Source organism: Miniopterus schreibersii, assembly GCF_964146895.1.
Source record: "Miniopterus schreibersii genome assembly, chromosome: X".
NCBI lineage: Eukaryota > Metazoa > Chordata > Mammalia > Chiroptera > Miniopteridae > Miniopterus > Miniopterus schreibersii.
In genome coordinates this window covers 92,801,044-92,807,393 of record NC_138104.1, presented here as the reverse complement: position 1 = coordinate 92,807,393, position 6,350 = coordinate 92,801,044, and the positions used below count along the sequence as shown (strand labels likewise).

Sequence of the window (6,350 nt, the reverse complement as noted above, 5' to 3'; positions counted from 1 at the left end):
TATAAGGCAGGTTGTGGCAGAGAGTGAGGCTTCTCCCCTTTTGGGTGGCCCCAGAAGAGGGAGCTAGAGTCTTACATAGTTGTGTCTCTATCTCCTCCCACCAAATTTCCCAGCCCATCCCCCAAGAACCAGCAGAGCTCTGTGCCCTACTTAGTGCACTCATACCCCTATTCCCTGGGGAAACAGCTAGTTGACCTTTGCCATTTTCTTTATACCCCTGGAGGAGGGAGCCAGGATCAGCCAGACCCTACCCCTTGAAATTATTTGCCCTTGTAGGCCAGACCAAAGGGATGCTGCTCTGTATAGGTAGAGTCCAAGGAGGTGTCAGCTCATCATATTATTGCTGTTCATGCCATAAATGGAATTCTTAGTGTCCATCCATCAGGTTATTGCTATTCATGTCATAAGTGGAATTCTTCATTGAATCATTGACTTCTCAATGGAAAGCTGACAATTCTGGGTGAACTGCCTCTGTTTTTCATTAGATTTTGCTCTATGCCTTCTATCAGGGTTTTGTAACAGATGCATAGCCTGCTGCTTCTCTGGAGACTGGCTGTTCACAATGCTGTTCTTTTGGTCAGAAGCATACTTTTCATTAAGAAGTATTAAGCCAAGTAGAGGTTGGTACATAGGTCACTGGTTCTTCCAGTTTTCAAAGATGATGATGTTCAGCATTGTTGACTGCATCTACTGGATCATCTCTGGATGCTGTTGCATGATATGCAGAAAGTAGTCACTCTCCTGGTTCAGAGGCACCGTCCTCTTGGTGTTATGCAACAGCTGCTTGAATGATGTGGTCCAGCAGCCTGTGCATACCATGGTGTCAAGTGTAGTAAGTCCTTCAGATATGGAAGAGATAATATACATGATGACATGAGGTTCCAGGTTGTGGTCCTGTGTTAGGACTTCCAGTAGTGAATAGTAAGACTGGCTGAGCTTGGGGTAATCCAGGAGATCACTGTGGGGAATAGAGAGGAGCAGCTTGATGAAGATCTGGAGAGCATTGTCTAGGGCATTGCCTCCATAGAGACAGAAGATTCCATAGTTGACATAACTCCCCCTGAGAGTAGCCTTCAGCATGGAGAAGCAGATGGAGATGCCCTTGAGCTTCAGTGCATAGACCTGATTCTTTGGGACTTCTCCTAGTGTCAGGATGCGATTGCCATACGTTGTTATCTTGCTAGTTTCTCTGAAAAGTAAGATGCCATTGAGGGAAGAGACATCAAACTGGAGTTTCTGGGATTTATTATGAACTAATTCAGCCATCAGCTTGAGCACAGGGGTGGTACAGGCTGGGTCATGGTACCATAACTCAGTTGTCCACTGGAGAGTTGGCATATAGGATGAGTATATCCATTCAAACAGCATCATGAAGCTGGTCTTGGCATTGAAGGTTGAAAGCTATCCCTCTCAGACCTCATAGCAGGCCATTTAGAGTTCATTTTGCATTTTGCTCATTGAAACTGTTTGTGCTAAGCATCTTGGCCACAGCCTCAAATGCTGCTGAGGGGCAGGGGGCAGCATGAATTGCTCATATTGATCTTCATCTTCTAAATCCACCATGAGGAGGTGCCTGAGTGCTGTGTAGAAGGTAGCTCGACACTGCATGTCTGTCAGGTTGGACTGATTGTTAATACTCAAAAGCTGGAAGTGCTCACTTGTGATTGTGCAGCATGAACTATACCGCACTAAGCTTCGCTAGTTTCCTTATACTGCTGTATCCAATGGAGGGAGAGGTCATTGAGAAGCTGTAGTGTCTTAAGAAGTGACTAGTTCAGAGTGGCCCCAGTACTTCAGGTTGGTGATGATTTTTCCTGTGAATATGCTTAAGACCATGGTCTCATTGTTCAAGCCTGAACTTCCAAGAGTCAGTGGTATAGCTTAGAGTTTTTTTTCATCTGGTCCCCAATGTAAATCTTTACAAAACTTCAAAAATCTCAACACGGCCAGTCCTGGCTTCTCATTTCCCACCTGAGCCAAGTGAGAATATGTTAGGCTCATCATCTGGAGCACCCAACACACAAGCTCACCATCCATGGCATGTTGCTCATTAGTGCTGGCAAGAGACCTGGCCACCAGTCACTGCACCAGTGATGGAAACCAGCAATGTCAGTCTTTCCTCCTGCACTGCAGTATCCATCGGGCTTGCTCTGGCACTCCGCAGCAGCTCCTGATATGACTAGGCCGACTGGTTGAACAACTGCGTGAGGAGCTCACACGACTTCTCATATCCACAGCAATTGTAGCTGCAGTTGGACCAGACCTGTATCCTCCAGAGGATTTTCCAGTCCATCCGTCAGTATGATGTGCACAGCTTCCAAACAGGCTTTGGTGACTTCGGGAGTATAAGTTTCCAGCATGTGGGGCTCTGTGACTTTCACGTGTGGAACAGAGGCTGCCAGCCACTGCCATAGGCTCAGGAGATAGTGCACACTATTTGGGGCAAATTCCCCGTGCTATGGGCTGGTCACTGTGAAGTTAGCTGTCAATTGGATGACCTCAGGATAGTTTACCACTTTTACTAATTCTCCCAGTTGATAGTCTTCAGTCGGGCCAGCAGTCTGCAAAACTCATGGTAATTGTTTGGGTCTGAAAACTGGATTTTGAAGTGTTTGTTTAACAACATCAGCAAGGTGAGAGAGAAACTTAGCCCTCTTTGCATTGTTAAACAGGGATCTTCTAACTTAGGTGACCTGTACTAACCAGAGGTGAAAATGAAGGAGGGATGGAATGATACAAGTCAAAAAGCAGCTGCAGAGTTAAAGAACCTAAGAATGCTGATCCCCAGCTGGTGGGAATCTGTGCTATGCACAGGTCATCTGAGGACTTATCAGTAGATGTGCCGATGAAATCAGAATTTAGGCAGTTGTGAGTGAGTTTGAACAGTTGCATGAACCAACTATGCTGACTTTCATCATTCAAGTTTAGATTCTTTCCTGAAGCCTGTTTTAGTAAATTGCAGGAAAGTGTGAAGATATCAAATAACGATGAATCTTGGAAAGAAGAGGCGATTTTTCTGTGCCTGGTTAAGTAAATGATGGGTGGTGTCTGCTTGGTTAATTTCATTGGTTGGCTGAGATAAAATTGTGATGCCAATGGTGCAGTATTCAACACTATACTGTAGAAACCTAGTGACGTCTGTGATTGCATTTCTGAAGACATAGTCATCCTTCTGACAGTCAAACCAGCCCAGTTTTGTGATTCTGTCATATAACTGAGTAAGTGCTTGTGTCACAAAAGTAGCCAACTTTGGCCGAGTGGCAAGGTAGTTGAGCACATAGTTCCAAATATCTATTTGTTCCAATGGTGGAGGGTTGTTTGTGCATGATACAAGCTTTGTGAGGCATGTAGCTGCTTGTAACTGGGAGTACGATAAATTTCCCTCTTTCAAGGAGTAGCTGGCACTTGCTCAGGCAATCAGTGTTGTTGGTAAATTCAACCAAGGCTTTCTCTGCCTGGAGTTGAGTGGTTGTATCTATGGTTTCATACAGCTCTCCACACAGATTCTCTGGCTGGGCCAGACTTTGCACATGATCTGCCATTTTGCTCTGGGAGAGTCTTCAAGTTGGCGCCATTTAATAATTTGGAAGAAGACATTATTCCAGACAATTCCAGGTGTGGGAACAGCGTGGACAATGTGGTTCTAAGGCATGGAAGAGCTTGGTGTGTTTGATAAGCTGAAAGACCCACGTGGCTGAACCATATTCAGTGTATTTGTTTTCTGTTGTTGCTGCAGCAAATGACCAGAAATTTATTACACTTCTGAGCATCAGAAGTCTGACATGAGTCTTGTGGGAATAAAATTAAGCTGTCAGCAGGGCTGAATCCCTTCTGCAGGCTCTAAAGGAGAGGCAGTCCTTGCCTTTTCTAGCTTCTAGAGGCTACTTTCTTTCCTTTTCTCTTAGTCTCTTCCTCCATCTTAGAAGTGCATTTCTCAAACCTCGGATTCTGTCATCACATCTCCTCTGACTCTGATCTTCCTGCCTCCCTCTTAGAAGGACCCTTGTCACTACATTGGGCCCACCTGAGTAATCCAGGATCGTCTCATCTCACGATTCTTAACTTAATCACATCTGCAAAGTCTCTTTTGCCATGTAAGTAACATTCACAGGTTCCAGAGAACTTTGAGGGACCATTATATTGCCTACCACATTCAGAGAGTGGAGAAATGAGAAACAAAGCTATATAAGTGAGTGTATTACGTGCTATTTGAGGGATATTTTAGTTAGTTGGAGTTTTTATTCATTAATGTTTAATGTATGCTTTTGTAACAAAAATCCCCACAACATTGTGACTTAAACAATAACAGAAATTGATTTCTCTTACATGTAATGATCCAGAGGAAGACAGTCAAGGGCTGGAAGGGTGGCTCAATGCCACAAGGTCATTCAGAGCTCCAGGCATGTTCTGTCTTGTTGCTCTGCCAGCCTTAACACTTGGCTTTCTAGTCATGGTCTAAGATGGTTAGGAGTCCACACTTCAGTCAGTGGGAATGTGGGACAGCAGGGCAATACACTAATTTTTTTTTAATCCTCACCTGAGGATATTTTTTCTATTTTTCAGAGAGAGTAGAAGGGAAGGGGGGGGGGGGACATTGATGTGAGAGAGACACATCAATTGGTTGCCTTTCGCATGCACCCCGGTCAGGGATCGAGCCTACAACAGAGGTACGTGCCCTTGGCCAGAATCAAACCCAGGACCCTCAGTCTGAGGGCCGACACTCTAACCACTGACCTAAACTGGCTAGGGCAACACACCCATTCTTTTTATAGGCATGACCCAGAAGAGGCACATAACATTTTCACAGAATCCCAACTGCCAGAACTTTGTCACATGGTGTCATATCTGGCTGCAAGGGAGGCCAGAAAATGTAGTTTTCGGCTAGGAGGTAATGGGTTCAGCCAAAAATCAGATGTTCCGTTATTAAAGGAAGGAGGGGAGAATGGAAATCTGTCTCTGAAGCAAATTCCTTCATAAAAATACTGATTTCTTGTTTTATTTGAAAAATTGGTACTTGCACCTTGCCTTGAGACAGCTATTGGCCTTCAATATAAAGAAGGAAATTATGATACTTGCTGCCCATATAATTACAACACCTCTGTAAAGTCTGTAATTTAAAGCCTGCTCCTTAATAAAATTGATAGTTTGTATGGCATTATTCAACTCTATTTTGAAAAGATGCTGACATCTTACTCATGCTTAGAGCTTATCTAAATAGAATAAGAACTACTATAGTTGAAAACGTTATGGCACCAGCATTGATCAAAGCCCTTCTCCAGTTTATTCAGTAAAGGGCTCACTATTACTAACTTTTTTATAATAAATTAAAACTTACCAATGTACTTAAAGAGACTTATGTTCCTGTTGAATAAGTAAAAAGTGGCTTATATATTAAAAGTCTTCTTAATAGCTACCTGGAAGAACATATATAAAAATAGGCAAAGAGGAGAAAGACCCAAATCCATACTATTATGCAGGTGAACTGTGGATTTCACATAAAAGCCTTTGAACAGATTCATTAGATATGTACATTCTTGGGTTCTATTCCAGTTGTTAAAGATAATGGTACAAATTTTATGTTTGGAGCAGTTGGCTTATCTACCATTCATTCAGTAAATGTCTATTGAGTACCTACTATGTATCAGGTGCTGTACTAGGTGCTTAGAGCACATCAGGGAATAGAAGACAAATACCCTTTCTCTTCATATAACTTCCGCCTATGTTGCCATATCAGTAAATCAGGTTTTATTAAGCACTTTATATAAAAATGTGAACTTTTAAAATTAAAATATGCCATACATATAGAAAAGTGCAGAAATTATAACTGAAAAGCTTAATGAATTTTCACAAAGTGAACAGACCATTATAAGCAGAACCCAAGATACTGGTTGTGCTGTCTCACTGTGTTTCCAGGGAGTAACCACTATCCTGGACTTCTAACAACATCAATTAGATTTGTCTGCTTTTAAACTTTATGTAAATGGAACCAGACAGTACATGTTCTGTGGCTGGGTTCTTTTTCTCAACATTTTGTTCCTGAGATTCATCAGGTTGTTTTGTGTAATTGCAGTTTGTCTTTTCTCCTTATTGCATTGTATTCCATTGTGTGAGTATGCCGCAGTATTCTTATCCATGCTCCTACTGACAGGGATTTGGTGGTCTCCTGTTTTGGCAACTATGAATAGTGCTGCTATAAACATTCTTCTACATGCTTTTCAGTGGACATTTGTATGCATTTCAGTTGGGTATATAAATAGACATGGAATTGCTGCCTCATCATAGACAGTTCTTAGGTTCAACTTCAGTAGATAATGACAAAGAGTTTTTCCAAAATGTTTGAACCAATTTAC

General features: G+C 42.5%; 1 pseudogene across 1 annotated transcript; it reads right to left on the bottom strand.

The window, feature by feature from the left end:
• Positions 1 to 367: 367 nt before the first annotated feature.
• Positions 368 to 3,542, bottom strand: LOC308551076 (exportin-7 pseudogene; annotated as a pseudogene). The gene has a single exon. The product of its transcript is annotated as an exportin-7 pseudogene (transcript).
• Between the last annotated feature and the right edge of the window lie 2,808 nt (positions 3,543 to 6,350).